Raw genomic sequence first — 12,186 nt, forward strand, 5'->3', positions numbered from 1 at the left:
CATAGGGTTGTAATAATAATACCAATGGCCACATGAAAGCCAGAAGACCTAGCTAGCACTGCTAAAGAAGTGTTAGCATTTACTTTACAATTTGTTTTTAGTTTAGAATTCTTTTTTTGAAATTTGTTTCGTGTTTGAAAACACCAGATTACTACAGACCATGACAGAAGATGCCATTACACATCACTCTGTGAGGTATAATGCTCAGTGACCTCAACTGTTTTTCTAAATTAATTTTGTTCATTTTTGTTTTCAGTATTCTTATGGATGTATATAAGCTGAAACTCCAGTACTTTGGCCACCTCATGTGAACAGCTGACTCATTGGAAAAGACTCTGATGCTGGGAGGGATTGGGGGCAGGAGGAGAAGGGGACGACAGAAGATGAGATGGCTGGATGGCATCACCAACTCGATGGACGTGAGTCTGAGTGAACTCTGGGAGTTGGTGATGGATAGGGAGGCCTGGCGTGCTGCCATTCATGGGGTCGCAAAGAGTCAGACACGACTGAGCGACTGAATTGAACTGAAGAGCTAGTAATCCATTGGTTCTATTTTCAGAAGAACTTCACACATAGTTAAACATAATGTCAGTTTTATATCTGTTGTGTCCAAGGTTTCAAATAGAAAATCAATGAATCTGTTACCAATCATAATTTTTTATCCAGTTATGCAATTAACACAATATTTTGGAAATTCATTCTATTAAAAGGGAAATTCCTGCTATTATTTTGAATTTTTCTATAAATTCAGTTAAGTTAAACATGAAGATAAAAATTTTTCCACAGTGATATTTCATATAAAGTTCCTTTGAGCATCACTAAACTTCTAAGTTTGGAAACCTGGAGACTAGATTCCACTGGTCACTAAATGATTAAATTTAAAACATTAAGCAAAAGGTATGTACTCATAACTGGTGTTGGTACGCAATTTGTCAGCTTTTGTTAGAAAGAGATTATGTACATCACAATGTTGAAGCATTTATTTAAACTTCTGTAAATATGGCAGCTTGATCAGATTTTAAAAAGCTGATAAAAGTATAAACTGGGGGTGTCAAAACTTAAAATGTTTATATATAAATCAACAATGATTTTATATTAAGTTGGAATTATAAAACTTAAGTTGGAATTAAGGAGAAGTTTGTTTCTTAAATTGGATATCCTATTTTAATTGTATATGTTTATACTTTTGGCTAGAATGTAAGAAAGATGAAAAAAAAAAGCCTAAAATTTAAAGGTTTAAATTTGACAAAACATTAAAAACAGTTATAAAGAATACTTATATGGTGATGTTTTTCTTGTAGCTATGACAGTACAAAGTCTTTAAGTGAAGGCAAAAATAACTGAATATGTTTGAGCAAATATATTTATACATTTCAATTAGCAAAATTTTAAAACTAGAACAGCTACTTAGCAGAACTTTCAGTTGACTTTGTAACTCGGCACCCACAGAAAGAATATTTTTCAATGAAAATTGTTATTTAAATAGATAGATGTTAAATAAACATAATGTTATATTAATATTTAAACAAAAATGTTAATATGAGTAAGTTGAAATACTATAAAATGCAATGATAAAGACTTTAGGAAAGTTTACAATCAGTTCAGTTCAGTCACTCAGTCATGTCCGACTCCTTGCAACCCTATGATTGTCTTATTAAAAAGCATTCCCTTAGTAGCATTGAAACATATATATTACCATATCTAAAATAAATAGCTAGTGGGAAGTTGCTGTATAACACAGGGAGCTCAACCCTGTGTTCTGTGACAGCCTAAAGGGTGAGATGATATGGGGGAAGGGAGGGAGTTTCGAAAGAGAGGGGACATATGTATACCTTTGCTGATTCACATTGTTGTATGGCAGTAACCAACATAACATTGTAAAGCAGTTATCCTCCAATTAAAAAGAAAAAAAAAACCCTTTTTATTCCAGAAAAAATCTATTGCAGAGTATTAAAAATAGATGTTATTAAGAAAATGATTAAAGTATATGAATGAATATATACCAAGATAATTATCCCTTTGCCATTACTATTATCTAGGTAAGAAACGTAAGGGAGTTTGAAATATATGTTTGCTTTAACTTATATGAATTTATTATTTTTTAGAAACATTTAGTTATGAAAATGGCTTACAAGTCAAATACAAAATTGTATCACACTTCTTACAAAATATTTTGCTTTGCAAGAGAGATTACAGGGTTATACTAGGTGTAGAAAACAGAAGGTGCTCAGGAACTGAGGCAAAGATTTCAACATATTCTGGGATATTTTATGATAGTTTCATGTACATTTGAAGTGAAAATTTCACACTTTCTGAAAATGTGGGGATATTTTGCTGAGGCTAAAACATGTTTTTCTTTCACTTATATTTTATAGAAATCTTCCTTATTTCTCACTAAACATATGTTCTCACAATTCAGCAAGTCTAGGCTGGACCCATTTTGTAATAAACCTAGAATTATTATTTAATATGGAATCTGTCCTCTAATCTTTTTTTTAATGAAATGTAGCTAATTTACAATGTTGCATTAGTTTCAGGCATACAGCAAAATGATTATATATATATATATTTATATTCTTTTTCAGATTCTTTTTCACTAGAGGTTATTATAAGATATTGAATATAGTTCCCTGAGCTATACAGTAGGACCTCTGTCCTCCAATCTTATTATAGGACTGGATAGAAATCAAAGGAGCAGGGAGAGAATAGCATTCTACTTCAAACAATAACACACCCAACACTGTAATATGTCATCTCACAGGAATGAGATTTGGATATATTGTTTTTGGCAACTGGCTTCTGTCCTCAGCTGAGTCCTGTTTTCAAATGTTTGGAGTCATTCCTAACTTGGGGTCAGCAGGTGGAAGGTCTTTGAGACCCTGATAAGGAAAGATCATGAAGTTGGAAGGCAAAGGGTCCATCCTAGAATCCCCAGTACTCTCCTAACACAATCTCCCTGGTGAACCCTAGGTGCTAAGTCCTTGGGAGATGTGTGGAAGTCTCTGGAGTGCTTGATCATTTAGGTGACAAATCAAGACTCAGCGCATTTGAGGGAGAATCATCTGGAGATGGTATGTGTCACTTTTGAGACTGACGCATGGCAGGAGCAAATTACTGCAATAGTACATTTTGTGAAGTGCCTTACAATATACAAAGCAGGGTCTGATTATAATCCTATGAACTGGGAAAGTAATTTTAAACCTACAGGGCCACAAAGAGTTGGACACGACTGAAGTGACTTAGCCTGCACTCACTTCTATCCACACCTAGATCCACACCTATTGTGTATTAACTACTATTTTTCAATAAGTTTGTCAAATACCGGATTTACCAGATAAATATGCGTTTTTTTCAGAAAAGTCTAGTATATTCATTAGGTTGACTTTGAACCTAGATGTTTCATATAGTTAATGCTCTTTCTTCTATACTGAGGTAGGCATTAGATATAAAAGTCAGACTCTTTACATGTTTTCAACAAAATGTAGCTATTTTACCTCAAAAATCATCCTGTCAATCAACATGTTTCGTTTTTCTCCATGATATCAAATAACCAGCTTGACTTTTTCCCTCACTGATTTAAATTGAATTTAAATAAATTTGAATACATTGGAGTGGTTTTCAATCACAACTTTATTTTGTCAATAGATGCTCTTATTTTAAAAATTTTCAGTAAACAAGAGCATATGATTTGGGCTCAAACACAAAGGTAACTGGTTTGTGGATAAAAGGGAATTATCTGATTTAAATAGATGTGTGAATATAATTAAAACATTATATTAGCGCATTTACATAGCTACAGAGTTTTTACATCAATATTTTTAACCTCAAGTTTGTAAGTAATTATGTATAATTGGTTTAGCTTCTATTAAAATAATTAATTACAGTGATGCAATTTTGAATGTGTGTATGTTTGGCATTAATTTTTAGCAATTAGCTTTCTCATAGATTCTATCAGCATTATAATTTGAATTTTCCTTCCAGAAAATTACTAATAACACAGGTTTAGGAGCTCTAGCTCTGATATATTCTATCAGCATTATAACTTGAATTTTCCTTCCAGAAAATTACTAATAACACAGGTTTAGGAGCTCTAGCTCTGTGGTTTGAATTACTCTGTTAGATGGCGAACACCACAATCTACAGCTGAAACAGCTGATAAACTGTAACCTGGATCACACTGAAATGTATCTTTTAAACATCTAATATCAAAATATAATTGACCTAGTGAATTATTATTCTGTACACCTGAAACAAATATATCAATTTTATTTCAAAAACTGGGGGGCAGGACAGTATGTTTTGGGGTAATAGAAATATTCTATACCATGATTGTCTTGGTGATTCTTCCACTGTAACTGTATACATCTGTCAAAACTCCTTGAATTATACACTTAAAATTGGAGAAACTTATATGCACTGTATCTCTATGAAATTTTAAAAAGATGAAATATTTTAGGCATTCAAAAATAAAGAACAAAAATTAATGAAAATCCATAGAAAGTAAAAGTGTCCCCTTCAAAACTGATATAATAATGATAATTCCAACTGGATATTACATATTGACATAATAGAATAAATCACTCTTGATTCTGTGCCCTTACTGTGTTTGTACAGTCTTTTGTCTTTTCTAATTTTACATGGCAATTTCCTGTTAGAAGTCTACAATAACCTTTAGGGTGGTTTGGCTCCAGTTTATCTCAGTGTGTTTAACCATAGCACAGGGCATGGCCACACTTTTTTACAGATAACACTAAAGACTGTATTTCCTTCTTGATGGCAAATAATTGTTTCCATTTTTTTTCATTTTGTCTAATTTCCTTATTCATTTTTTCTCCATTTTCTTCATATTTTATTTGACCATCAACCTTTTTTGCTAAGTACTGTATGGAGGATTTTCAGAAATATATCCTATATTTGGGAATTTGCAGTTTGAGCTGAATGAAGGTACAAAACCATTCTGTCAGTCCTTTTCAACCCACGCAAGTGCATACACACATATACAATACACGCACACACAATGCCACACCACACCATATCATACCAAGTTTAATAAAAAAAAAAACAATTGATTGCCTCAGTTTCCATTTTTTTAAATTAAATATGCCCTATAAAGCTTTGAGGTAAGGCAGATGTCAAGATTCCCAACTCAAAAACTTAAATATGGATTTTATATATTTGTATAATATCAAAGGATTAGGGATAATTATTTTATCCCCTATCACTACTTTCCTACTTAGCCACACTTTTCAGTGATCCTTGAAATGTTCTCTCCACTATCCGTTGAACACTCATGATTTCTTTTATAATTTTTGTGTTTCTTCTTACATTTTTAGTCCTCTTCCTATGCAATTTTGTTTGGTTTAATATAGGAAAACAGTAAAGGAAAACGGCTCTCTTGATCTTCAGACTTAAGTGTCTTAGTTCCACTTTATACTTATTTTTGTAAAATTCACTCTAATTCTCTGGGTGTCTTGTCATCGTCCTTACACTCAGAATGACAACGCTGTCTACCTCACACTGAAGATGTGAAGGTTAGATCAGGCGATGGACTTGGCATCGGTGAGTGAACTGACTTCAGACATGCCTTCCTTCCACCGTGCAGTCTTGCCTCTTTCATAGATTTAGCTGTTGGCTGTGCGTGAGTGCTCAGTTGTGTTTGACTCTGTGACCCCATGGACTGTAGCCGGCCAGGTTCCTCTGTTATGGGATTTCCCAGGCAAGCATACTGGAGTGGGTTGCTATGCCCCTCCTTCAGGGGATCTTCCTAACCCAGGGATTGAACCCATGTCTCTTACATCTCCTGTACTGTTAGGTACATCCTTTACCATTCTACCACCTCCACCTGGAAAGCCTCTTTCATGGATTAGTACCCTTTTTAATGTGGGATGGCTACATTAATTCTATTGTGGTAAAACTACCTTTGACTCAGCAAATATTCATTGGGGCTTTATTCTGTGCCAGCTGCTACTTTAGATGTTGAAGATACAGTAGCGAACAAAGGAAAACGTCTGTTTTGCTTCTGTTGAAAAACAAAATTCAACTGTGTTTAACTGTGTTTAAAGATCACATTGACTTCATTCAGTGGTTCATGAATTAGGCAGCATATAGTCTAGCAGATAGAAGGGAACTCAAAAGAGAGGTACAAGGCAAGGCATTTTAAAGACAGAAGGGAACAGGAACAAGGACGAGTACTAGAAAGCAGAGTGATTACTGTAGGGTCACTTTCCTTATAGAGAATAGGACAGGTTTATCAGGCAGATTACCTAACTATGGCTAATCAAGAGATTCCTGATTGACTGGTAAGATTCCATTTCCGGGACAGCTGAAACTGTAATTAAGTCTTGGTTTGGTGACATGGGTTTTAGCATAAATAACTCCATTTGGAAACTGTTATCTTTAGCACTTGGAGCATCAAAGTAGAAGTGAAGAAGCAACAGTGAATACATAGCAAAATAAAAAGGTAATTCCTTGTAGTGATAAGTGCTCTGCGGACACTGTAGCCGGTGATGTGATAGCGCCTGGAACGAAGCGGAGCTAGAATACTACCTTGAGATATTGACAGTCCTGTAGTGTAACCTAAAGTTAATCTTTGGAAAATTTTTCATTGTTCTTTGTCAATTAAATCTTTTATTCCCTTTAACTTATTAAAGTTGAATGTTGGCATAGTGTTAGATTTTTTAAAATTGTTGTTTATTGATATTTCTATTTAGGATTAGGAAAGTGCACTTAAAACATTCTCTAAGATTGATCGTCTCGTTCCCATTAAAACTCTCCTATTAAAACTCTCAGATTTTCTATTTATACATTTGGAAAAACTAACTGGCAAAATGCCTGGCATGAAACAAATATATGACAAAGATGTGTTTCCTTCATTTTACGTCCTTCAATTTCATGGGTCTCTAAAATTTTTTATTTGTTCATTTTCACAGGTCCCTAACATTCTATGATATATAATGACAACCCCTATCTAATATATGAATCCACCCTAAAATCTTCCTTTTAATTCCAAAATCATGCTCACTCATAGCCATTCAATCTGTTTTAATATATGCACGGATAAAAGAAACTACACTTCTTATAACTTGTATTAGTGGTCCATTGAGTTTTGTTTGAGACTGGAAATAGGCAAAGCATCATATAGATTAGAATTCTTATTAATTGAAGGAGGATATATTATAATATATTATTACTAGAATTTATGCTGTATTAGGGAGGCCTGGTGTGCTGCGATTCATGGGGTCGCAAAGAGTCGGACACGACTGAGCAACTGAACTGAACTGATGAACATAAAGTATTATATTATTAAAATACTAATTGAAATGATGTTACAGGTTTGTATTATTGTTTTCCAATTATTTATGTGACATTTTCCATTAGTTAAAGAGACAAGCATTTCTGATGGGATTAGTGGTGAAACACAGGTGAGAAGCTAAGGAGAAAAGAAACTCATTTCAGTGGAGAAATAACTCCAGAAAGAATGCAGGGATGGAGCCAAAGCAAAATCTATTGTTTTAGTAACTGCTGTATTTGAAACCCCTGACAGCCAGTTCTGTTATTCAAAAACATTTATTCCCATATGTTCTGCTGCCCCACAGCATAAAAATTACCTATTAGAAGACTTATTGCTTCAGGCAATAATGAGACCATAAATCTGTTAGCCTCTGTTAAGGTCCCTGGAAATACATGAGAACTTTTGGGACTGTTGTTTGTCTGAAAAGTGTAAAATCATCATTTTTGTTGATAGTCATTTAAATCAGGCAAGCTTCTCCACTTGGGGCAGAATTGTTTTGATAGCAACTAAATCATGAGGTCTCCCATCCACAGTGGTTGGGACACTTTGATTGAATAAAGCAATTATGTTCTAGAAAATAAGAGTGCTTGACAAAGAGCATCCGGAATGCCTAATTAGATGGAGTTTGCATCTGGAGATCACTGCACCCTAGGCAAGCAATGATACTCTGACCATTGGATTTCTAACTGGGGAACCTCTAGAAGAGATTATGTGGAAGACAGACAGTGGTGGTGTACATGTCTCCTTGCTGCTTCTAAATTTCTCTAATAAGGGCAGCATTTTCCCCTTTACTAAATGGGAAAACTTACAACTCCACAAGCAGGAATAAAAATATAGGGAATTAAATTGATTTATAATGTTGCACCATATTGGAGACAGTATTTGACTTAGAATTAGAATACCTGGGCTCAGATTTGCTTTCTAACCTATATGAGGATAACCCTGAGTAAGAATGAGCCCTTGCAGCTGACTGGCCATCTCTGGAGTCCAGTTGTAACTCTTCGCTGAATCTCCCAGCCATCAGATTGTGGATTTACCGAACTTCCACAAACTCATGAACCAGTGCTAGTTCTGAAGGCTGCATGTTGGAGCCTCATCTAAAGTAAGGAGCAGTGGCTGTGCTTTGCTGGAGCAGCCGTGAAGAGATACCCCGCGTCCAAGGTAAGAGAAACCCAAGTAAGACGGTAGGTGTTGCGAGAGGGCATCAGAGGGCAGACACATTGAAACCATAATCACAGAACACTAGTCAATCTAGTCACATGAACCACAGCCTTGTCTAATTCAATGAAACCAAGCCATGCCATGTGGGACCACCCAAGATGGGCAGGTCATGGTGGAGAGGTCTGACAGAATATGGTCCACTGCAGATGGGGATGGCAAACCATTTCAGTATTCTTGCCTTGAGAATCCCATGAACAGTATGAAAAGGCAAAATGATAGGATACTGAAAGAGGAACTCCCCAGGTCAGTAGGTATCCAATATGCTACTGGAGATCAGTGGAGAAATAACTCCAGAAAGAATGCAGGGATGGAGCCAAAGCAAAAACAATACTCAGCTGTGGACGTGACTGGTGATAGAAGCAAGGTCTGATGCTGTAAAAAGCAATATTGCATAGGAACCTGGAATGTCAGGTCCATGAATCAAGGCAAATTGGAAGTGTCAAACAAGAGATGGCAAGGGTAAACGTTGACATTCTAGGAATCAGCGAACTAAAGTGGACTGAAACGGGTAAATTTAACTCAGATGACCATTATATCTACTACTGTGGGCAGGAATCCCTTAGAAGAAATGGAGTAGCCACCATGGTCAACAAGAGAGTCTGAAATGCAGTACTTGGATGCAATCTCAAAAACGACAGAATGATCTCTGTTTGTTTCCAAGGCAAACCATTCAATATCACAGTAATCCAAGCCTATGCCCCAATCAGTAACACTGAAGAAGCTGAAGTTGAATGGTTCTATGAAGACCTACAAGACCTTTGAGAACTAACACTCAAAAAAGATGTCTTTTTCATTATAGGGGACAGGAAGGCAAAAGTAGGAAGTCAAGAAACACCCGGAGTAACAGGCAAATTTGGCCTTGGAATATGGAATGAAGCAGGGCAAAGACTAATAGAGTTTTGCCAAGAGAATGCACTGGTCATAGCAAACACCCTCTTCCAACAGCACAAGAAGACTCTACACATGGACATCACCAGATGGTCAACCCCAAAATCAGATTGATTATATTCTTTGCAGCCAAAGATGGAGAAGCTTTTATACAGTCAGCAAAAACAAGACCGGGAGCTGACTGTGGCTCAGATCATGAACTCCTTATTGCCAAATTCAGACTGAAATTGAAGAAGTACAGGAAACCACTAGACCTAAATCAAATTCCTTATGATTATACAGTGGAAGTGAAAAATATATTTAAGGGCCTAGATCTGATAGAGAGAGTGCCTGATGTACTATGGACAGAGGTTCGTGACATTGTACAGGAGACAGGGATCAAGACAATCCCCATGGAAAAGAAATGCAAAAAAGCAAAATGGCTGTCTGAGGAGGCCTTACAAATAGCTGTGAAAGAAGAGAAGTGGAAAGCAAAGGAGAAAAGGAGAGATATAAGCAAGGAGATATAACTCTCTGAATGCAGAGTTCCAAAGAATAGCAAGGAGAGATAAGAAAGCCTTCCTCAGTAGTCAATGCAAAGAAATAGAGGAAAAGAACAGAATGGAAAATACTAGAGATCTCTTCAAGAAAATTAGACATACCAAGGGAACATTTCATGCAAAGATGGGTTTGATAAAGGACAGAAATGGTATGGACCTAACAGAAGCAGAAGATATTAAGAAGAGGTGGCAGGAATACACAGAAAAACTGTACAAAAAAGATCTTCATGACCCAGATAATCACGACGGTGTCATCACTCACCTAGAGCCAGACATCCTGGAATGTGAAGTCAAGTGGGCCTTAGAAAGCATCACTACAAACAAAGCTAGTGGAGGTGATGGAATTCCAGTGGAGCTATTTCAAATCCTGAAACATGATGCTGTGAAAGTGCTCCACTCAATATGCCAGGAAATTTGGAAAACTCGGCAGTGGCCACAGGACTGGAAAAGGTCATTTTCATTCCAATCCCAAAGAAAGGCAATGCCAAAGAATGCTCAAAGTGAAAGTGAAGGTGAAGTGGCTCAGTTGTGTCCAACTCTACGACCCGTGGACTGTAGCTCACCAAGCTCCTCCGTCCATGGGATTCTCCAGGCAAGAATACTGGAGTGGGTTGCCATTTCCTTCTCCAAAGAAGGCTCAAACTACTGCACAATTGCACCCTATCTCCCATGCTAGTACAGTAATGCTTAAAATTCTCCAAGCCAGGCTTCAGCATATGTGAACTGTGAACTTCCAGATGTTCAAGCTGGTTTTAGAAAAGACAGAGGAACCAGAGATCAAATTGCCAACATCTGCTGCATCATGGAAAAAAAGAGTTCCAGAAAAATATCTATTTCTGCTTTATTGACTATGCCAAAGCCTTTGACTGTGTGGATCATAATAAACTGTGGAAAATTCTGAAAGAGATGGGAATACCAGACTACCTGACCTGCTTCTTGAGAAACCTGTATGCAGGTCAGGAAGCAACAATTAGAACTAGACATGGAAAAACAGGCTGGTTCTAAATAGGAAAAGGAGTACGTCAAGGCTGTATATTGTCACCCTGCTTATTTAACTTATATGCAGAGTACATCATGAGAAACGCTGGGCTTTACGAAGCACAAGCTGGAATCAAGATTGCTGGGAGAAATATCAATCACCTCAGGTATGCAGACAACACCACCCTTATGGCAGAAAGTGAAGAGGAACTAAAAAGCCTCGTGATGAACGTGAAAGAAGAGAGTGAAAAAGTTGGGTTAAAGCTCAATATTCAGAAAACGAAGATCATGGCATCCGGTCCCATCACTTCATGGGAAATAGATGGAGAAACAGTGGAAACAGTGTCAGACTTTATTTTTGGGGGCTCCAAAATCACTGCAGATGGTGACTGCAGCCATGAAATTCAAAGACGCTTACTCCTTGGAAGGAAAGTTATGACCAAACTAGATAGCATATTCAAAAGTAGAGACATTACTTTGCCAACCAACCTCCATCTAGTCAAGGCTATGGTTTTTCCTGTGGTCATGTATGGATGTGAGAGTTGGACTGTGAAGAAGGATGAGCACTGAAGAACTGATGCTTTTGAACTGTGATGTTGGAGAAGACTCTTGAGAGTCTCTTGGACTGCAAGGAGATCCAACCAGTCCATTCTAAAGGAGATCAGTCCTGGGTGTTCTTTGGAAGGACTAATGCTAAAGCTGAAACTCCAATACTTTGGCCACCTCATGCGAAGAGTTGACTAATTGGAAAAGACTCTGATGTTGGGAGGGATTGGGGGCAGGAGGAGAAGGGGACGACAGAGGATGATATGGCTGGATGGCATCACCGACTCGATGTACGTGAGTCTGAGTGAACTCTGGGAGATGGTGATGGACAGGGAGGCCTGGTGTGCTGTGATTCGTGGGGTCACAAAGAGTCGGACACGACTGAGCAACTGAACTGAACTGAACAGAACATATATGAGCTACGGGATACTCTGGCTTGTCTAAGCCTGCTTACTCATCTATGAAAAAAATAAAAGTAATAATCACCTTTTACTAATGGGAGAATTGCTAGATCACTGCTCATTGTTTCTTCTGTCTCTAGAGTCTAAAGGCAGCACAAAAAGCCTAGGAAGACGTCTTCCTGGATAGTGCTTAGCCTATGTGTATTAGAATTTTGAGTCTACTTTTAATTTTCTGTCCTTTTGAGTGTTTCTTTACCAATAGTTGTTTATAAAATATTGCAAAGAATGCTCAAAGCCCCTCTTTATTCTTATTTCAGATAGG

This window comes from Oryx dammah, unplaced genomic scaffold (assembly GCF_014754425.2).
Source record: "Oryx dammah isolate SB20612 unplaced genomic scaffold, SCBI_Odam_1.1 HiC_scaffold_15, whole genome shotgun sequence".
Taxonomy (NCBI): Eukaryota; Metazoa; Chordata; class Mammalia; order Artiodactyla; family Bovidae; genus Oryx; species Oryx dammah.